We start from the raw sequence: 22118 nt of genomic DNA on the forward strand, positions 1-22118 counted from the left end.
ATACAAGTTGTGAAGGAACAAGGGGTGGCTGTGGGCATGCACTTGCTGCTGCTGCTGCTGCTGCTGCTGCTGCTGCCAGTATTTGCACGGCAGGAGGGCATTTGGGCGTTGCCAAGAAGGCGTTTTTATGTCGATTCCTCCTCTTTCAGCACTGCATTGTGGTGCAAGCAAAAGAAGCAAATCCTGTGTAGCTTCCTCTCCGGCCTTTATTCACCTCCCGCTTAGTAGCTGTAAATGTGTGTGAGCCTGCAGGGCCCCATGGAATTGCCTAGGAGTAGGCTGAATCGCTGCAAGGGGTGAACAGCAGTATTAGGCAGGCTCGGTCAACGCCAGGCCCATTCGGGTTATCGCTTCTCGGCCTTTTGGCTAAGATCAAGTGTAGTATCTGTTCTTATCAGTTTAATATCTGATACGTCCCCTATCTGGGGACCATATATTAAATGGATTTTTAGAACAGGGAGATGGAAATAGAGCTTGCTCTGTCCACTCCACGCATTGACCTGGTATTGCAGTATTTCCAGGACCGGTGCACCCTTCCCTTATGTGTTTACTAAAATCAGATTCCAAAAGTGCTATTTGTGTTTGCTATTGTTTTTGTCTTTCTGATGGGATCTCCCCTTTTAATCCCATTATTTCAACACCTGTTGGACAATGCATGAGTGATAATGAGCTCATTGATTAAATGCAATTAATGAATAGATTGCCACCTCTTGTTGTGTGTCGTCTGTGTTTCTGTGTTTCCGGCATTTCACATTGGAACAGCTCATTCACCTTCCTTGTCTTCTCTCCGCCCTCCCTTTTAGGTAAGTTAAAGAGCTGCACCTGAGCCAGCCACTGATTGATTGATTGATTGATTGATTGATTGATTGATTGATTGATTGATTAATTGATTGATTGATGCAGCACCACAGTCAAATAGTGGAGTGGAGTAGGGGAACAGCAAACAGCCAATAAAGCAGCCCGCCCGCTCGCCTGCCCGCCACAATGGACCTACCTGTGTACACTAGATGGATGTGATGGAATGTACTGTCGTCCCTACATTTCAAGAAGAAGTAAGAATTGCAGTTGCAACAAAGCCTTGCTTGCCTACAAAGAGAGCAGCAATTTGGATTTGTTACTATGTTACCTAGAAGAATAACAAACTGTGCAAGGATGGAGGTTGTAGGAGCAAGGAGAAGTTGTCTGTAAAGTTGGTGGATGCCTATTTTCCATTTTGCAGTCCCTTGTCTCCCTCTTGTGGCCTCCTGGAGGCAAATAAATGTGCAAAAAAAAGACAGCCTGGCGGCCGGCTGTTGCAGTGTTGCCCTCTCAGGCAACACTGAGTGACTGACTGAGCCTCACCGTCTTATATAAAGTTCAGACGGAACTTTGCACGTGTCATAGTGGAGCCCTCAGGATTCCAGAGCCAGCTTTCTGACATCATAATGGGGCCTCAGAGATAAAAGCCTGGGCCCAGGCAGTGTTGGTCAGTGCTGCTCAGCAGGCAGCACTGGACTGGATTAAAGCTAATACAAGTTGTGAAGGAACAAGGGGTGGCTGTGGGCATGCACTTACTGCTGCTGCTGCTGCTGCTGCTGCTGCTGCTGCTGCCAGTATTTGCACGGCAGGAGGGCATTTGGGCGTTGCCAAGAAGGCGTTTTTATGTCGATTCCTCCTCTTTCAGCACTGCATTGTGGTGCAAGCAAAAGAAGCAAATCCTGTGTAGCTTCCTCTCCGGCCTTTATTCACCTCCCGCTTAGTAGCTGTAAATGTGTGTGAGCCTGCAGGGCCCCATGGAATTGCCTAGGAGTAGGCTGAATCGCTGCAAGGGGTGAACAGCAGTATTAGGCAGGCTCGGTCAACGCCAGGCCCATTCGGGTTATCGCTTCTCGGCCTTTTGGCTAAGATCAAGTGTAGTATCTGTTCTTATCAGTTTAATATCTGATACGTCCCCTATCTGGGGACCATATATTAAATGGATTTTTAGAACAGGGAGATGGAAATAGAGCTTGCTCTGTCCACTCCACGCATTGACCTGGTATTGCAGTATTTCCAGGACCGGTGCACCCTTCCCTTATGTGTTTACTAAAATCAGATTCCAAAAGTGCTATTTGTGTTTGCTATTGTTTTTGTCTTTCTGATGGGATCTCCCCTTTTAATCCCATTATTTCAACACCTGTTGGACAATGCATGAGTGATAATGAGCTCATTGATTAAATGCAATTAATGAATAGATTGCCACCTCTTGTTGTGTGTCGTCTGTGTTTCTGTGTTTCCGGCATTTCACATTGGAACAGCTCATTCACCTTCCTTGTCTTCTCTCCGCCCTCCCTTTTAGGTAAGTTAAAGAGCTGCACCTGAGCCAGCCACTGATTGATTGATTGATTGATTGATTGATTGATTGATTGATTGATTGATTGATTGATTGATGCAGCACCACAGTCAAATAGTGGAGTGGAGTAGGGGAACAGCAAACAGCCAATAAAGCAGCCCGCCCGCTCGCCTGCCCGCCACAATGGACCTACCTGTGTACACTAGATGGATGTGATGGAATGTACTGTCGTCCCTACATTTCAAGAAGAAGTAAGAATTGCAGTTGCAACAAAGCCTTGCTTGCCTACAAAGAGAGCAGCAATTTGCATTTGTTACTATGTTACCTAGAAGAATAACAAACTGTGCAAGGATGGAGGTTGTAGGAGCAAGGAGAAGTTGTCTGTAAAGTTGGTGGATGCCTATTTTCCATTTTGCAGTCCCTTGTCTCCCTCTTGTGGCCTCCTGGAGGCAAATAAATGTGCAAAAAAAAGACAGCCTGGCGGCCGGCTGTTGCAGTGTTGCCCTCTCAGGCAACACTGAGTGACTGACTGAGCCTCACCGTCTTATATAAAGTTCAGACGGAACTTTGCACGTGTCATAGTGGAGCCCTCAGGATTCCAGAGCCAGCTTTCTGACATCATAATGGGGCCTCAGAGATAAAAGCCTGGGCCCAGGCAGTGTTGGTCAGTGCTGCTCAGCAGGCAGCACTGGACTGGATTAAAGCTAATACAAGTTGTGAAGGAACAAGGGGTGGCTGTGGGAATGCACTTACTGCTGCTGCTGCTGCTGCTGCTGCTGCCAGTATTTGCACGGCAGGAGGGCATTTGGGCGTTGCCAAGAAGGCGTTTTTATGTCGATTCCTCCTCTTTCAGCACTGCATTGTGGTGCAAGCAAAAGAAGCAAATCCTGTGTAGCTTCCTCTCCGGCCTTTATTCACCTCCCGCTTAGTAGCTGTAAATGTGTGTGAGCCTGCAGGGCCCCATGGAATTGCCTAGGAGTAGGCTGAATCGCTGCAAGGGGTGAACAGCAGTATTAGGCAGGCTCGGTCAACGCCAGGCCCATTCGGGTTATCGCTTCTCGGCCTTTTGGCTAAGATCAAGTGTAGTATCTGTTCTTATCAGTTTAATATCTGATACGTCCCCTATCTGGGGACCATATATTAAATGGATTTTTAGAACAGGGAGATGGAAATAGAGCTTGCTCTGTCCACTCCACGCATTGACCTGGTATTGCAGTATTTCCAGGACCGGTGCACCCTTCCCTTATGTGTTTACTAAAATCAGATTCCAAAAGTGCTATTTGTGTTTGCTATTGTTTTTGTCTTTCTGATGGGATCTCCCCTTTTAATCCCATTATTTCAACACCTGTTGGACAATGCATGAGTGATAATGAGCTCATTGATTAAATGCAATTAATGAATAGATTGCCACCTCTTGTTGTGTGTCGTCTGTGTTTCTGTGTTTCCGGCATTTCACATTGGAACAGCTCATTCACCTTCCTTGTCTTCTCTCCGCCCTCCCTTTTAGGTAAGTTAAAGAGCTGCACCTGAGCCAGCCACTGATTGATTGATTGATTGATTGATTGATTGATTGATTGATTGATTGATTGATGCAGCACCACAGTCAAATAGTGGAGTGGAGTAGGGGAACAGCAAACAGCCAATAAAGCAGCCCGCCCGCTCGCCTGCCCGCCACAATGGACCTACCTGTGTACACTAGATGGATGTGATGGAATGTACTGTCGTCCCTACATTTCAAGAAGAAGTAAGAATTGCAGTTGCAACAAAGCCTTGCTTGCCTACAAAGAGAGCAGCAATTTGGATTTGTTACTATGTTACCTAGAAGAATAACAAACTGTGCAAGGATGGAGGTTGTAGGAGCAAGGAGAAGTTGTCTGTAAAGTTGGTGGATGCCTATTTTCCATTTTGCAGTCCCTTGTCTCCCTCTTGTGGCCTCCTGGAGGCAAATAAATGTGCAAAAAAAAGACAGCCTGGCGGCCGGCTGTTGCAGTGTTGCCCTCTCAGGCAACACTGAGTGACTGACTGAGCCTCACCGTCTTATATAAAGTTCAGACGGAACTTTGCACGTGTCATAGTGGAGCCCTCAGGATTCCAGAGCCAGCTTTCTGACATCATAATGGGGCCTCAGAGATAAAAGCCTGGGCCCAGGCAGTGTTGGTCAGTGCTGCTCAGCAGGCAGCACTGGACTGGATTAAAGCTAATACAAGTTGTGAAGGAACAAGGGGTGGCTGTGGGCATGCACTTACTGCTGCTGCTGCTGCTGCTGCTGCTGCTGCTGCCAGTATTTGCACGGCAGGAGGGCATTTGGGCGTTGCCAAGAAGGCGTTTTTATGTCGATTCCTCCTCTTTCAGCACTGCATTGTGGTGCAAGCAAAATAAGCAAATCCTGTGTAGCTTCCTCTCCGGCCTTTATTCACCTCCCGCTTAGTAGCTGTAAATGTGTGTGAGCCTGCAGGGCCCCATGGAATTGCCTAGGAGTAGGCTGAATCGCTGCAAGGGGTGAACAGCAGTATTAGGCAGGCTCGGTCAACGCCAGGCCCATTCGGGTTATCGCTTCTCGGCCTTTTGGCTAAGATCAAGTGTAGTATCTGTTCTTATCAGTTTAATATCTGATACGTCCCCTATCTGGGGACCATATATTAAATGGATTTTTAGAACAGGGAGATGGAAATAGAGCTTGCTCTGTCCACTCCACGCATTGACCTGGTATTGCAGTATTTCCAGGACCGGTGCACCCTTCCCTTATGTGTTTACTAAAATCAGATTCCAAAAGTGCTATTTGTGTTTGCTATTGTTTTTGTCTTTCTGATGGGATCTCCCCTTTTAATCCCATTATTTCAACACCTGTTGGACAATGCATGAGTGATAATGAGCTCATTGATTAAATGCAATTAATGAATAGATTGCCACCTCTTGTTGTGTGTCGTCTGTGTTTCTGTGTTTCCGGCATTTCACATTGGAACAGCTCATGACCTGCCTAGGTAGAGTCGTGTGTTAACCTTAAACCATACTATCCCCCACCCCCATTTAGTAACGACACATGACACCGAGGTTGGATGTGAAATGGCCACAGCAGCCGTTTATTAATTTCACAGTTTTATAAAAACAATTTAAATCCGAAACATTCGGATAACTAGTTAGGAATCCACCAGAGAATTCCTCCTAATAATTCACATGACCCAACATGGGTCAGAATCATAAATAACAATTAAACGTTAACATTAACCCGAGCAGAGGAAGTCCTTGAAGCCCCTTCAGATGTTCCTTTCAAGAACACACCGAATTAGCCATCTGCAAACCACTAATTACCTCCAGCCGTAAACCAGCTCGGAAGCACCGTTCACCTCTGCAGATGGCTCCAACCACTAGAAGTCCACTTCAAGGGGATAACACCCGTTGAAGCCCTCAAGTGATATACCGACCACTAGAAGTCCACTTCAAAGGGATAACACCCGATGAAGCCTTCAAGTGACATACCTTCTACCAGAAGACCACTTCAAAGGGATAACACCCGATGAAGTCTTCAACCATGTACCTTTTTTGGGGGACGCATACCCCCGATGCGACCCCCCCACCATTTTGTACTGACTGGCCTCAAGGACTCCCCCCGCCAGCTGCCATGACAACAGAACCTACTCCGGAAAAAAGAAAAACATGTTAAATAAACACACAAAATAAAACACAACGCTCATATACGGACGTACAGAAGACCTAAGGAGTAACAAAACAAGGGTGGGAGGGTGGGAGCTTTGCTTCTTGTGTATTACTCCTCCCGCTGCTTCCGGCTCAATGCCGAGAAACAGCGGGAAGCGCAGTAACGGCCCCCCCGTCCCCCCTAGCTCCTCCCCGTCCCTCCTTCAGCTCCTTCACCTTTCCCTCACCTCTTAACATTAACCCTTTCCCTACCAGGACGGTCATGTCGGCTTCCCTCAAGCCTGCAGCTGCGTCCAGCCTCTTCTTGACCTGCCTAGGTAGAGTCGTGTGTTAACCTTAAACCATACTATCCCCCACCCCCATTTAGTAACGACACATGACACCGAGGTTGGATGTGAAATGGCCACAGCAGCCGTTTATTAATTTCACAGTTTTATAAAAACAATTTAAATCCGAAACATTCGGATAACTAGTTAGGAATCCACCAGAGAATTCCTCCTAATAATTCACATGACCCAACATGGGTCAGAATCATAAATAACAATTAAACGTTAACATTAACCCGAGCAGAGGAAGTCCTTGAAGCCCCTTCAGATGTTCCTTTCAAGAACACACCGAATTAGCCATCTGCAAACCACTAATTACCTCCAGCCGTAAACCAGCTCGGAAGCACCGTTCACCTCTGCAGATGGCTCCAACCACTAGAAGTCCACTTCAAGGGGATAACACCCGTTGAAGCCCTCAAGTGATATACCGACCACTAGAAGTCCACTTCAAAGGGATAACACCCGATGAAGCCTTCAAGTGACATACCTTCTACCAGAAGACCACTTCAAAGGGATAACACCCGATGAAGTCTTCAACCATGTACCTTTTTTGGGGGACGCATACCCCCGATGCGACCCCCCCACCATTTTGTACTGACTGGCCTCAAGGACTCCCCCCGCCACCGCGAAACAGGCCTTGACCACCTTAAGCCTGTGAGTTCCTCCACACCACCACCGCCCTTTCTATGCCTTCTGCTATAGCCAAACTCCAAATATCAATGCCAACCTCGGTCAGATGAACCCCGTCACTCCTCCAGAAATTCCCCAATCCTGACTCCAAATCCCTATGCCTCACGCAAATGCCCCCGTTCTTTGCCACAAAACGGGACACCGCCCGGTTAACTTTTATCCGAGCCTTATTGACTCTCTCCACCGATCTAGCTAACCGCCAATGCTTCCTTGGGACTATGTCCGACCACACTACCACCAACTTGGGATAAGATACCCACAAACACAACAAATCATGTTTGATATCCCGCACCAACTCACGAAAAGGGCGGACTCCTAAGTCATTCCCACCCACGTGCAACACTAAAACCTCCGGAACCCTATCAAGCCGCACATATGTCTGGAATTCCGCCAACACCCTGTTCCACGACATACCTCTAAACCCCAGCCAATGCACAACCGCATCCTGTCGCGGAATGCGCAACTGGCGACCATCCGGGCGGACGTCCGCCCTCAAAGCCCCCCAGTGCACGTACGAATGACCCATCAACCACACCAGACAAGGAGGCGAATCTGAAACGGAAAACACAGTTAGGCACCACCATATAACATTTGCAAGCATAAACAACAAAATTACAACATATGGGGGCGGACATAGGACTTAAACCTTTTTGACTCCCAACGACCAATACGCCTCACCCCCTCATCATCCAACCCCCAGCGCCCTGCTTCCGTTGCTGCGCCAATCCGGAAGGAATGAGATGAATATGAGCCTGCCGCAACCCCAACCGCCGTCAAACATTTTTTAAAAACAGCTCCAAACTGAAACCTGGACAAGAACGACCCGTCCACATGACGTAACAAAGGCAAATCTGGAGACCCCCTGTTTTTTGTAAAACCCCGCATGCACTCTACTGGGCACATGACCGACCCCGGGAGAGCGAACAAAACTATCAGTTTTCCCTTCCCTAATTGGTCAGTTTTTGATCTACGCAACCATACCTCCAACCGATCTGCAAAAAGGCTCACCTCCCCAGATCTCAGCCCCCCTGCCTGTTTAGTACTTGGCGACACCAACTCACCTATTCTAAATGCTCCGAAGAACGCCAACGAGAAAGCCAACCGAAACAAATCCCTTTCATCTGAAGAACGACATACCGATGCCAATGAACCGCCCAACAAGCCCAGCAAAGCAAACGACACCGGCCTTCTACTATCCGCCTCCACCCTACCTCTGCGCAACCCCTTCAAAGCCTGCGATACCAGAAATTCCTTCGATACATCCCGCAAGCCCCGCAACTTAAGCCCAAACGCCACCGCGGATATAAACCGGTTCACCTTCGCTACTGAAAACCCCCCCCTCCCAGGCATCCCCTAACCAATACAAAAGTGCCACCAACCTGTCTCTATCCGTATTAACATCACCCAACTCTCTTACCCACTCCTCCCACTGCCTCCAACAAGCAGCATAAGCCCTCCACGTCGTGCGCGCCAAAGACCTTTGTAACAGCTGCTCTACGGGACCGATACCAGATCCCATAGATGATCCGGACACGCCAAACCGAGACGTTCCGCTCCCGGGGCCAATTGCCGAAACCGGTCCCACTGCGAGCGAGAAAGAGCATCAGCAACACAATTCCGTACACCCGGGACATGCACCGCCACCACCCACGCGTTCAGCGACAAACACACCAACACTAAATGTCGCAACAATTGAACTACCGGAGGAGAGGACGCCGTGATGTTATTAATGGCAAGCACCACCCCCATGTTGTCGCAGTAAAAACGGACCTTCTTATCCCTGAGCCTGTCCCCCCAAATGGTAGCCGCCACCACGATGGGAAACAGCTCGAGCAGGGCCAGATTCCGCGTCAATCCACTGGACACCCAGCTAGCCGGCCATTGACCTGCGCACCACGGACCTCCCCCGTAAGCTCCAAAGCCACCCGCCCCAGCCGCATCCGTGAAAATATTCAGATCACTCGTATCCTGCGCTGGGGCCATCCATAGCGAGCGACCATTGTACTGGCCCAAGAAGTCATCCCAAACCTGAAGATCAGCTCGGTGCTCCTCCTTGAGCCTCACAAAATGATGCGGCGCCCGCACTCCCGCCGTTGCCGCCGCCAACCTTCTACCAAACACCCTCCCCATCGGCATAATCCGGCAGGCGAAATTCAACTTCCCCAGCAGCGACTGAAGCTCCCTCAGCGACATTTTCTTCCTTCTACAAGCCCGTCGCACCTCCAGCCTCAAAGCACCCAGCTTATCCGCCGGGAGCCGACACTCCATTGCCACCGAGTCAATTTCGATTCCCAAGAAACAAATCGTCGCTACCGGGCCCTCCGTTTTTTCCGGCGCCAAAGGGATCCCAAAATCCCTCGCCACCTTCTGCAGGGCATGAAGCAAGTTACCGCAAACCGGCGAACCCCCCGGGCCAACGCACAAAAAATCATCTAAGTAATGGATCAACGAATCGACCCCGGATACTCCCCTCGTTACCCACTCCACGAAGCTACTAAACGCCTCGAAGTATGCACAAGAAAGAGAACACCCCATCGGAAGGCACCGATCCACGTAAAAGGCCCCATTCCAAAAACAACCCAACAGCCGTTGGCTTTCTGGATGCACCGGCAACAACCTGAACGCCGCCTCGATGTCGGTTTTTGCTAGCAGCGCCCCCGGACCCGCAGCCCGCACTAACCCCACCGCCTTATCGAATGAGGTATAAACTACGGAACACAACTCGTGATCAATCCCGTCATTTACCGACGAACCTTTGGGATACGATAAATGTTGAATCAAACGAAACTTTCCGGGCTCGCGTTTAGGGACAATACCCAAAGGGGACACAACTAAATCTTTCACCGGCGACTCCACAAATGGCCCCGACATGCGCCCCAACGAAACTTCTTTTAACAACTTTTCCGACACGACTTCCGCATGCAAGTAAGCCGATTTTAAATTTCTCCGCGTAACCGGAACCTCATAAGGAGGCGGAGGAATAACAAAACCAACACTAAACCCTTCATAAAGCAACTTAGCTGCCGCCCTATCCGGATACTCATTTAGATAAGGGGCCATCCTTTCCACCCTCACCGGCGACACCCCCTTGACCAGCCCCGTGCTGGTTCCCGGACCTCTTTTTCCGCAGACATTTTGCCGCCCCGTGTGATGCCCCATTACACTCGGAGCACACGTGCTTGAACTTGCACGTGGCCCCGAACTTGCACTGGCCTTCATTGAATTGCCAGCAAAACCCCGCCTTTCCCCCGCCGCTTGGTCCACTCTGACTAGTCTGGCCTCCCTGGCCACCGCTCCCGGGAAAGGGCTGCCTAACCGGAGCCGTAACCCGTAACCAGAGAGCAATATCCTTCTGGTCCCACCGAATCGCCGGCCGAACCGCCTTCCGCTGACGGAATTGCTCATCATATCGCAGCCACGCCTGACCCCCATACGCCCTATGAGCCTCCCCAATAGCATCAAAATAACAAAATAACGCCGAACAATTTTCCGGCGCCTTTTCCCCTATCACACTAGCCAATATGGCGAACGCCTGCGACCAATTAACGAACGTCTGCGGGATAAGCCTATACCGCCGCCGTTCCTCCTCGTCCTTTTTACTCTCATCCCGCTTGCTCTTATCCAAATTGAATTTAGCCAGCGGCAAGAGAGAAAAAATTTCAACATATTCATCTTTCCAGATCCGATCACGCACCTCCTGCTTTAAATGCGCCCCCAACGGACCCTCAAAACAAACATACACCTCCCCCCGAGCACGATCGTCCATGCGCACTCGATCGCCGTCCTTCTGTGCCTCAGTCTGCACCGACACCGCGACCGCCTCTCTAACCGCCACCACAGGACGCGCCTGCAACGATCCCACTTCCCTGGGGCCTTCCCAAACTACCGCAGGGGACACTTCCGTTACTACCGGCGCCGCGGCCCTATCCAGGCGCCCCACCAGCTCCCGTAAGCAACCCACTAAATCTGCCAAACCCGCTCCGTCGCGTCCGCCCGCGCCACTACCGGCCCCCGATGCTATGCTAGCAGCCCCCCCGCCGACACCCGACATAAAAATCGCTGGATAAGACAATAATGGAGTTATACACTCACCGGGCTGCACAGGCGCTGTGTTCCCGTCAGCCGGACCATCCTGACCTCGACGATAGACGTCCAGTTCACCTTCCTCCAGTTCTTCTCTCGCCGACGACTGTCCCTCCCAACGACCTCTTCGGAAAGGGGATGAGGACGCGCTGACCGATGGGCCGGCAACCTGCCGCCCGACCGCCGGGACCCAGACTTCCGACCGGACCTGTTGCCTCGACGTCGCTGCAGATCTAGTCGTCCGTCTAGACGATCCTGACGAAGCCTGCCCCCTGGCCGGAACATCACCATGCGGGGCGGCCGTACCTTGCTCTCGACATCTTCCATCTGATGGGGGAGGGGTGACAGGGAGCCCGGCCTGCGACTCCCTGCTTACCGCCGGACCCCGTCGCGGCCTGGGATTCCTGCCAGGACGCAGGGCCTGGGAAGGGGCGGTCCTCCCAGCTGCCTGGCCTGCAGCGTCCGGGATCGGGCTCCCTCTGCGACGCCGTGTCCGCGGGACTACCTCCGGACTCAGGCGCTCTGGAGGTCGGGACCGCCGAGAGGGACGGGTCGACACAGCCTGCATCGCCGTCACCCCTGCTACCGCTCTCTGCCTGCCCAGCGCAGGAGCGGTTGTTGCCGACTCCCCCCCCGCCGCCATAGCCATGCTCGTAGGGGGGCCGGGGGAGGGGAGCCTGTCCCTTACAACAGACCCCGAACGCCGTGCCCGACGTGGCGAAACGGCGTCCGGGATCCGCGTTAATGCAGCCACGGTCTCCTCCAGCCATCCGGGACCGTGGTGCACAGCAGCGGCACGCAGCCGCTCTAAAATCAGGGCCTCTGCCATACTAAAAAGCCGGGCAACGGGGAGCTTTGCTTCTTGTGTATTACTCCTCCCGCTGCTTCCGGCTCAATGCCGAGAAACAGCGGGAAGCGCAGTAACGGCCCCCCCGTCCCCCCTAGCTCCTCCCCGTCCCTCCTTCAGCTCCTTCACCTTTCCCTCACCTCTTAACATTAACCCTTTCCCTACCAGGACGGTCATGTCGGCTTCCCTCAAGCCTGCAGCTGCGTCCAGCCTCTTCTTTCACCTTCCTTGTCTTCTCTCCGCCCTCCCTTTTAGGTAAGTTAAAGAGCTGCACCTGAGCCAGCCACTGATTGATTGATTGATTGATTGATTGATTGATTGATTGATTGATTGATTGATTGATTGATTGATGCAGCACCACAGTCAAATAGTGGAGTGGAGTAGGGGAACAGCAAACAGCCAATAAAGCAGCCCGCCCGCTCGCCTGCCCGCCACAATGGACCTACCTGTGTACACTAGATGGATGTGATGGAATGTACTGTCGTCCCTACATTTCAAGAAGAAGTAAGAATTGCAGTTGCAACAAAGCCTTGCTTGCCTACAAAGAGAGCAGCAATTTGCATTTGTTACTATGTTACCTAGAAGAATAACAAACTGTGCAAGGATGGAGGTTGTAGGAGCAAGGAGAAGTTGTCTGTAAAGTTGGTGGATGCCTATTTTCCATTTTGCAGTCCCTTGTCTCCCTCTTGTGGCCTCCTGGAGGCAAATAAATGTGCAAAAAAAAGACAGCCTGGCGGCCGGCTGTTGCAGTGTTGCCCTCTCAGGCAACACTGAGTGACTGACTGAGCCTCACCGTCTTATATAAAGTTCAGACGGAACTTTGCACGTGTCATAGTGGAGCCCTCAGGATTCCAGAGCCAGCTTTCTGACATCATAATGGGGCCTCAGAGATAAAAGCCTGGGCCCAGGCAGTGTTGGTCAGTGCTGCTCAGCAGGCAGCACTGGACTGGATTAAAGCTAATACAAGTTGTGAAGGAACAAGGGGTGGCTGTGGGAATGCACTTACTGCTGCTGCTGCTGCTGCTGCTGCTGCCAGTATTTGCACGGCAGGAGGGCATTTGGGCGTTGCCAAGAAGGCGTTTTTATGTCGATTCCTCCTCTTTCAGCACTGCATTGTGGTGCAAGCAAAAGAAGCAAATCCTGTGTAGCTTCCTCTCCGGCCTTTATTCACCTCCCGCTTAGTAGCTGTAAATGTGTGTGAGCCTGCAGGGCCCCATGGAATTGCCTAGGAGTAGGCTGAATCGCTGCAAGGGGTGAACAGCAGTATTAGGCAGGCTCGTGACCTGCCTAGGTAGAGTCGTGTGTTAACCTTAAACCATACTATCCCCCATCCCCATTTAGTAACGACACATGACACCGAGGTTGGATGTGAAATGGCCACAGCAGCCGTTTATTAATTTCACAGTTTTATAAAAACAATTTAAATCCGAAACATTCGGATAACTAGTTAGGAATCCACCAGAGAATTCCTCCTAATAATTCACATGACCCAACATGGGTCATAACATTAACCCGAGCAGAGGAAGTCCTTGAAGCCCCCTCAGATAGTCCTTTTTAAAGAACACACCGAATTAGCCATCTGCAAACCACCAATTACCTCCAGCCGTAAACCAGCTCGGAAGCACCGTTCACCTCTGCAGATGGCTCCAACCACTAGAAGTCCACTTCAAGGGGATAACACCCGATGAAGCCCTCCAGTGATATACCGACCACTAGAAGTCCACTTCAAGGGGATAACACCCGATGAAGCCCTCAAGTGATATACCGACCACTAGAAGTCCACTTCAAAGGGATAACACCCGATGAAGCCTTCAAGTGATATACCTTCTACCAGAAGACCACTTCAAAGGGATACCACCCGATGAAGTCTTCAACCATGTACCTTTTTTGGGGGACGCATACCCCCGATGCGACCCCCCCACCATTTTGTACTGACTGGCCTCAAGGACTCCCCCCGCCAGCTGCCATGACAACAGAACCTACTCCGGAAAAAAGAAAAACATGTTAAATAAGCACACAAAATAAAAACACAACGCTCATAGCCAGACGTACATAAGACCTAAAGAGTAACAAAACAAGGGTGGGAGGGTGGGAGCTTTGCTTACTGTGTGTTACTCCTCCCGCTGCTTCCGGCTCAATGCCGAGAAACAGCGGGAAGCACAGCAACGGCCCCCCCCGCCCCCCTTAACTCCTCCCCGTCCCTCCTTCAGCTCCTTCAACTTTCCCTGACCTCGTAACATTAACCCTTTCCCTACCAGGACGGTCATGTCGGCTTCCCTTAAGCCTGCAGCTGCGTCCAGCCTCTTCTGTCAACGCCAGGCCCATTCGGGTTATCGCTTCTCGGCCTTTTGGCTAAGATCAAGTGTAGTATCTGTTCTTATCAGTTTAATATCTGATACGTCCCCTATCTGGGGACCATATATTAAATGGATTTTTAGAACAGGGAGATGGAAATAGAGCTTGCTCTGTCCACTCCACGCATTGACCTGGTATTGCAGTATTTCCAGGACCGGTGCACCCTTCCCTTATGTGTTTACTAAAATCAGATTCCAAAAGTGCTATTTGTGTTTGCTATTGTTTTTGTCTTTCTGATGGGATCTCCCCTTTTAATCCCATTATTTCAACACCTGTTGGACAATGCATGAGTGATAATGAGCTCATTGATTAAATGCAATTAATGAATAGATTGCCACCTCTTGTTGTGTGTCGTCTGTGTTTCTGTGTTTCCGGCATTTCACATTGGAACAGCTCATTCACCTTCCTTGTCTTCTCTCCGCCCTCCCTTTTAGGTAAGTTAAAGAGCTGCACCTGAGCCAGCCACTGATTGATTGATTGATTGATTGATTGATTGATTGATTGATTGATTGATTGATTGATTGATGCAGCACCACAGTCAAATAGTGGAGTGGAGTAGGGGAACAGCAAACAGCCAATAAAGCAGCCCGCCCGCTCGCCTGCCCGCCACAATGGACCTACCTGTGTACACTAGATGGATGTGATGGAATGTACTGTCGTCCCTACATTTCAAGAAGAAGTAAGAATTGCAGTTGCAACAAAGCCTTGCTTGCCTACAAAGAGAGCAGCAATTTGGATTTGTTACTATGTTACCTAGAAGAATAACAAACTGTGCAAGGATGGAGGTTGTAGGAGCAAGGAGAAGTTGTCTGTAAAGTTGGTGGATGCCTATTTTCCATTTTGCAGTCCCTTGTCTCCCTCTTGTGGCCTCCTGGAGGCAAATAAATGTGCAAAAAAAAGACAGCCTGGCGGCCGGCTGTTGCAGTGTTGCCCTCTCAGGCAACACTGAGTGACTGACTGAGCCTCACCGTCTTATATAAAGTTCAGACGGAACTTTGCACGTGTCATAGTGGAGCCCTCAGGATTCCAGAGCCAGCTTTCTGACATCATAATGGGGCCTCAGAGATAAAAGCCTGGGCCCAGGCAGTGTTGGTCAGTGCTGCTCAGCAGGCAGCACTGGACTGGATTAAAGCTAATACAAGTTGTGAAGGAACAAGGGGTGGCTGTGGGCATGCACTTACTGCTGCTGCTGCTGCTGCTGCTGCTGCTGCCAGTATTTGCACGGCAGGAGGGCATTTGGGCGTTGCCAAGAAGGCGTTTTTATGTCGATTCCTCCTCTTTCAGCACTGCATTGTGGTGCAAGCAAAATAAGCAAATCCTGTGTAGCTTCCTCTCCGGCCTTTATTCACCTCCCGCTTAGTAGCTGTAAATGTGTGTGAGCCTGCAGGGCCCCATGGAATTGCCTAGGAGTAGGCTGAATCGCTGCAAGGGGTGAACAGCAGTATTAGGCAGGCTCGGTCAACGCCAGGCCCATTCGGGTTATCGCTTCTCGGCCTTTTGGCTAAGATCAAGTGTAGTATCTGTTCTTATCAGTTTAATATCTGATACGTCCCCTATCTGGGGACCATATATTAAATGGATTTTTAGAACAGGGAGATGGAAATAGAGCTTGCTCTGTCCACTCCACGCATTGACCTGGTATTGCAGTATTTCCAGGACCGGTGCACCCTTCCCTTATGTGTTTACTAAAATCAGATTCCAAAAGTGCTATTTGTGTTTGCTATTGTTTTTGTCTTTCTGATGGGATCTCCCCTTTTAATCCCATTATTTCAACACCTGTTGGACAATGCATGAGTGATAATGAGCTCATTGATTAAATGCAATTAATGAATAGATTGCCACCTCTTGTTGTGTGTCGTCTGTGTTTCTGTGTTTCCGGCATTTCACATTGGAACAGCTCATTCACCTTCCTTGTCTTCTCTCCGCCCTCCCTTTTAGGTAAGTTAAAGAGCTGCACCTGAGCCAGCCACTGATTGATTGATTGATTGATTGATTGATTGATTGATTGATTGATTGATTGATTGATTGATTGATTGATGCAGCACCACAGTCAAATAGTGGAGTGGAGTAGGGGAACAGCAAACAGCCAATAAAGCAGCCCGCCCGCTCGCCTGCCCGCCACAATGGACCTACCTGTGTACACTAGATGGATGTGATGGAATGTACTGTCGTCCCTACATTTCAAGAAGAAGTAAGAATTGCAGTTGCAACAAAGCCTTGCTTGCCTACAAAGAGAGCAGCAATTTGGATTTGTTACTATGTTACCTAGAAGAATAACAAACTGTGCAAGGATGGAGGTTGTAGGAGCAAGGAGAAGTTGTCTGTAAAGTTGGTGGATGCCTATTTTCCATTTTGCAGTCCCTTGTCTCCCTCTTGTGGCCTCCTGGAGGCAAATAAATGTGCAAAAAAAAGACAGCCTGGCGGCCGGCTGTTGCAGTGTTGCCCTCTCAGGCAACACTGAGTGACTGACTGAGCCTCACCGTCTTATATAAAGTTCAGACGGAACTTTGCACGTGTCATAGTGGAGCCCTCAGGATTCCAGAGCCAGCTTTCTGACATCATAATGGGGCCTCAGAGATAAAAGCCTGGGCCCAGGCAGTGTTGGTCAGTGCTGCTCAGCAGGCAGCACTGGACTGGATTAAAGCTAATACAAGTTGTGAAGGAACAAGGGGTGGCTGTGGGCATGCACTTACTGCTGCTGCTGCTGCTGCTGCTGCTGCTGCTGCTGCCAGTATTTGCACGGCAGGAGGGCATTTGGGCGTTGCCAAGAAGGCGTTTTTATGTCGATTCCTCCTCTTTCAGCACTGCATTGTGGTGCAAGCAAAAGAAGCAAATCCTGTGTAGCTTCCTCTCCGGCCTTTATTCACCTCCCGCTTAGTAGCTGTAAATGTGTGTGAGCCTGCAGGGCCCCATGGAATTGCCTAGGAGTAGGCTGAATCGCTGCAAGGGGTGAACAGCAGTATTAGGCAGGCTCGGTCAACGCCAGGCCCATTCGGGTTATCGCTTCTCGGCCTTTTGGCTAAGATCAAGTGTAGTATCTGTTCTTATCAGTTTAATATCTGATACGTCCCCTATCTGGGGACCATATATTAAATGGATTTTTAGAACAGGGAGATGGAAATAGAGCTTGCTCTGTCCACTCCACGCATTGACCTGGTATTGCAGTATTTCCAGGACCGGTGCACCCTTCCCTTATGTGTTTACTAAAATCAGATTCCAAAAGTGCTATTTGTGTTTGCTATTGTTTTTGTCTTTCTGATGGGATCTCCCCTTTTAATCCCATTATTTCAACACCTGTTGGACAATGCATGAGTGATAATGAGCTCATTGATTAAATGCAATTAATGAATAGATTGCCACCTCTTGTTGTGTGTCGTCTGTGTTTCTGTGTTTCCGGCATTTCACATTGGAACAGCTCATTTACCTTCCTTGTCTTCTCTCCGCCCTCCCTTTTAGGTAAGTTAAAGAGCTGCACCTGAGCCAGCCACTGATTGATTGATTGATTGATTGATTGATTGATTGATTGATTGATTGATTGATTGATTGATGCAGCACCACAGTCAAATAGTGGAGTGGAGTAGGGGAACAGCAAACAGCCAATAAAGCAGCCCGCCCGCTCGCCTGCCCGCCACAATGGACCTACCTGTGTACACTAGATGGATGTGATGGAATGTACTGTCGTCCCTACATTTCAAGAAGAAGTAAGAATTGCAGTTGCAACAAAGCCTTGCTTGCCTACAAAGAGAGCAGCAATTTGGATTTGTTACTATGTTACCTAGAAGAATAACAAACTGTGCAAGGATGGAGGTTGTAGGAGCAAGGAGAAGTTGTCTGTAAAGTTGGTGGATGCCTATTTTCCATTTTGCAGTCCCTTGTCTCCCTCTTGTGGCCTCCTGGAGGCAAATAAATGTGCAAAAAAAAGACAGCCTGGCGGCCGGCTGTTGCAGTGTTGCCCTCTCAGGCAACACTGAGTGACTGACTGAGCCTCACCGTCTTATATAAAGTTCAGACGGAACTTTGCACGTGTCATAGTGGAGCCCTCAGGATTCCAGAGCCAGCTTTCTGACATCATAATGGGGCCTCAGAGATAAAAGCCTGGGCCCAGGCAGTGTTGGTCAGTGCTGCTCAGCAGGCAGCACTGGACTGGATTAAAGCTAATACAAGTTGTGAAGGAACAAGGGGTGGCTGTGGGAATGCACTTACTGCTGCTGCTGCTGCTGCTGCTGCTGCCAGTATTTGCACGGCAGGAGGGCATTTGGGCGTTGCCAAGAAGGCGTTTTTATGTCGATTCCTCCTCTTTCAGCACTGCATTGTGGTGCAAGCAAAAGAAGCAAATCCTGTGTAGCTTCCTCTCCGGCCTTTATTCACCTCCCGCTTAGTAGCTGTAAATGTGTGTGAGCCTGCAGGGCCCCATGGAATTGCCTAGGAGTAGGCTGAATCGCTGCAAGGGGTGAACAGCAGTATTAGGCAGGCTCGGTCAACGCCAGGCCCATTCGGGTTATCGCTTCTCGGCCTTTTGGCTAAGATCAAGTGTAGTATCTGTTCTTATCAGTTTAATATCTGATACGTCCCCTATCTGGGGACCATATATTAAATGGATTTTTAGAACAGGGAGATGGAAATAGAGCTTGCTCTGTCCACTCCACGCATTGACCTGGTATTGCAGTATTTCCAGGACCGGTGCACCCTTCCCTTATGTGTTTACTAAAATCAGATTCCAAAAGTGCTATTTGTGTTTGCTATTGTTTTTGTCTTTCTGATGGGATCTCCCCTTTTAATCCCATTATTTCAACACCTGTTGGACAATGCATGAGTGATAATGAGCTCATTGATTAAATGCAATTAATGAATAGATTGCCACCTCTTGTTGTGTGTCGTCTGTGTTTCTGTGTTTCCGGCATTTCACATTGGAACAGCTCATTCACCTTCCTTGTCTTCTCTCCGCCCTCCCTTTTAGGTAAGTTAAAGAGCTGCACCTGAGCCAGCCACTGATTGATTGATTGATTGATTGATTGATTGATTGATTGATTGATTGATGCAGCACCACAGTCAAATAGTGGAGTGGAGTAGGGGAACAGCAAACAGCCAATAAAGCAGCCCGCCCGCTCGCCTGCCCGCCACAATGGACCTACCTGTGTACACTAGATGGATGTGATGGAATGTACTGTCGTCCCTACATTTCAAGAAGAAGTAAGAATTGCAGTTGCAACAAAGCCTTGCTTGCCTACAAAGAGAGCAGCAATTTGGATTTGTTACTATGTTACCTAGAAGAATAACAAACTGTGCAAGGATGGAGGTTGTAGGAGCAAGGAGAAGTTGTCTGTAAAGTTGGTGGATGCCTATTTTCCATTTTGCAGTCCCTTGTCTCCCTCTTGTGGCCTCCTGGAGGCAAATAAATGTGCAAAAAAAAGACAGCCTGGCGGCCGGCTGTTGCAGTGTTGCCCTCTCAGGCAACACTGAGTGACTGACTGAGCCTCACCGTCTTATATAAAGTTCAGACGGAACTTTGCACGTGTCATAGTGGAGCCCTCAGGATTCCAGAGCCAGCTTTCTGACATCATAATGGGGCCTCAGAGATAAAAGCCTGGGCCCAGGCAGTGTTGGTCAGTGCTGCTCAGCAGGCAGCACTGGACTGGATTAAAGCTAATACAAGTTGTGAAGGAACAAGGGGTGGCTGTGGGCATGCACTTACTGCTGCTGCTGCTGCTGCTGCTGCTGCTGCTGCTGCCAGTATTTGCACGGCAGGAGGGCATTTGGGCGTTGCCAAGAAGGCGTTTTTATGTCGATTCCTCCTCTTTCAGCACTGCATTGTGGTGCAAGCAAAAGAAGCAAATCCTGTGTAGCTTCCTCTCCGGCCTTTATTCACCTCCCGCTTAGTAGCTGTAAATGTGTGTGAGCCTGCAGGGCCCCATGGAATTGCCTAGGAGTAGGCTGAATCGCTGCAAGGGGTGAACAGCAGTATTAGGCAGGCTCGGTCAACGCCAGGCCCATTCGGGTTATCGCTTCTCGGCCTTCTGGCTGAGATCAAGTGTAGTTCTGATTACTTGTAGTCAGTGCTGCCTGGTCTTGGTTAGGAGGTGCTCAGGTACCCTCTCTCTCGGCCTCGGGGGATCGTCCAGGTTCGCCTGGACTTCACCCCCGTGCTGCTATTTGGGAGAGAGGCTTAGTCCTGAGCAACGGGTTGCGATCCATATACCCCCGTGTAGGTTTCGACCGAAAAGGGGAGTTGCGCCCAAAGTTGCGCCTACTAAGGAGTAGCGTAACGATCCCAAAAAACCTTACTCACCATGGACGAGGATCCATGTGAGATACCGGCTTATGCCCGGATTAAAAACACAATTCGTGTAGTGCTATCGGAGGAGAAGGCGACGACCTGCGGCTTAAAATTCGTGGTGGAGACCGTACTTGTTGGTATCTTCAACATCCAGAAGCGAGAAATTTTGGCGGTGCAGGATTACCCAAGAAGGAGGACATACGACGTTACTTTCATACAGAATGGAGTATTCCGAGATCTGCTGGCGGCTTATACGGTAAAAAATGACCCGAGACTGGACGGTGTTGATTTTTATGAGCACGTTATGGACATCACTAAAATGATAGTTATAAAGATGTACTGCCCTTTTGCCGACTTAAAAGAAGTGATGTCCTTTTTATTCCCTTATTTTAAAACTGTGAAATGTATTGGCAAAGTCATGAATGAGGTTGGTGTATGGACCTCAAAGTGGAGATTCAATGTAACATGTTATAAAGATGCCAATTTTACAGGAGGGATAATGTTGCCGCCAGCACGTTTTAAAATAGGTGATATGGCCGGAGACTTTTATTTTTCAGGGATGCCTCCATTCTGTAGGAAGTGCCAAAAGTACGGTCACACCAAGGAGTCTTGTGACAGCACCTGTAGGAACTGCGGCAGCTCTGAGCACGAGACCAAAACTTGCCCTCTGGGGAAAAGGTGCCGTTTTTGCAGCCGAGTTGGTCACCTCTATGCTACTTGTCCCCACAGATCTAAGGAGTTGGAACAACCTGAGGACCGGCCAAGGCGTCCCGAGCGGCCCGCAGGCCAGATCACCCCTGTACAAAGAGAGGAACCCCAAGGAGGTGAGCAAGACGAAATGGATACCTCCAGCAGACCCCCCCAAACAGGTGACCCTAAAGAGCAGAGGCGACAAAAACGCAGAGCCAGTGATCAGCGGACGAAAGAGCCCCCCCAGGAGACTGGGGCGCAGGATAGTTCGGATGAAGCTGATCCTACTGGCCTGCAAGAGATGCTGGGTCAGCCTGTACCTGAGGCAGAGGTCCCGGGCGGAGCGGCAGCGCTCACTAAGAGACGTAGGGCGTACTCGGAGGTGGCAGCGGGGGTGCCGATGGGAGTACCTGCCAGGTTGAAGGCAGGGAAACCAGTTGACGTGCCCCCGGAAGCGACAACTGAAGGTCCCCCCCCTTCCAGACAGTTGGGGGATATAGGGACAGCTGCCTCCGAGGTAAGCGTGGTCCCTGAGACGTCCAGAAGCGCGATTCCTGCCCCTATAGAAGGGGAGGACGCTGCCAAAGATTGCGGAATCTTACCCGTTGAGTCCGTCTGGGACCCATTTTCAAGAAGCGCCTTAGGTATGGGGGGTCAGCTGAGTGACGGGTCTTCCTCTCAAACCTCATCGATGCGTACATTTGACTCGAGGAAATATGATGATGAGAGCTCGAGTGGGGTGTCTGGCGACGCGGAGGACTGCTGAGGCCTCCTCGGGTAAGATAAAAATAGACTGTCTCTCTCCCTTTTCCTCATGGCTGAGTTATGTGGTCTTTCCCTTAATGTAAGAAGCGTGCACTCACAGACAAGAAGAGCTGCCCTTTTCAA

General features: G+C 50.0%; 8 non-coding genes across 8 annotated transcripts; all 8 read left to right on the plus strand.

Moving 5' to 3' along the window:
* Positions 1-346: 346 nt before the first annotated feature.
* LOC142686005 (U2 spliceosomal RNA) lies at positions 347-537 on the plus strand. Its single transcript, XR_012855393.1, has one exon. It is a non-coding gene; the product is annotated as a U2 spliceosomal RNA (small nuclear RNA).
* Positions 538-1860: 1323 nt separating this feature from the next.
* Positions 1861-2051, plus strand: LOC142686006 (U2 spliceosomal RNA). Its single transcript, XR_012855394.1, has one exon. It is a non-coding gene; the product is annotated as a U2 spliceosomal RNA (small nuclear RNA).
* Positions 2052-3361: 1310 nt separating this feature from the next.
* On the plus strand, positions 3362-3552 carry LOC142686007 (U2 spliceosomal RNA). Its single transcript, XR_012855395.1, has one exon. It is a non-coding gene; the product is annotated as a U2 spliceosomal RNA (small nuclear RNA).
* A 1308-nt stretch (positions 3553-4860) lies between these two features.
* LOC142686008 (U2 spliceosomal RNA) lies at positions 4861-5051 on the plus strand. Its single transcript, XR_012855396.1, has one exon. It is a non-coding gene; the product is annotated as a U2 spliceosomal RNA (small nuclear RNA).
* A 9192-nt stretch (positions 5052-14243) lies between these two features.
* Positions 14244-14434, plus strand: LOC142686009 (U2 spliceosomal RNA). Its single transcript, XR_012855397.1, has one exon. It is a non-coding gene; the product is annotated as a U2 spliceosomal RNA (small nuclear RNA).
* Positions 14435-15747: 1313 nt separating this feature from the next.
* On the plus strand, positions 15748-15938 carry LOC142686010 (U2 spliceosomal RNA). The gene has a single exon (XR_012855398.1). It is a non-coding gene; the product is annotated as a U2 spliceosomal RNA (small nuclear RNA).
* A 1327-nt stretch (positions 15939-17265) lies between these two features.
* Positions 17266-17456, plus strand: LOC142686011 (U2 spliceosomal RNA). Its single transcript, XR_012855399.1, has one exon. It is a non-coding gene; the product is annotated as a U2 spliceosomal RNA (small nuclear RNA).
* A 1310-nt stretch (positions 17457-18766) lies between these two features.
* LOC142686013 (U2 spliceosomal RNA) lies at positions 18767-18957 on the plus strand. The gene has a single exon (XR_012855400.1). It is a non-coding gene; the product is annotated as a U2 spliceosomal RNA (small nuclear RNA).
* The last annotated feature ends 3161 nt before the right edge of the window (positions 18958-22118 follow it).

Source organism: Rhinoderma darwinii (genome assembly GCF_050947455.1).
Source record: "Rhinoderma darwinii isolate aRhiDar2 chromosome 5 unlocalized genomic scaffold, aRhiDar2.hap1 SUPER_5_unloc_16, whole genome shotgun sequence".
Classification (NCBI taxonomy): domain Eukaryota; kingdom Metazoa; phylum Chordata; class Amphibia; order Anura; family Rhinodermatidae; genus Rhinoderma; species Rhinoderma darwinii.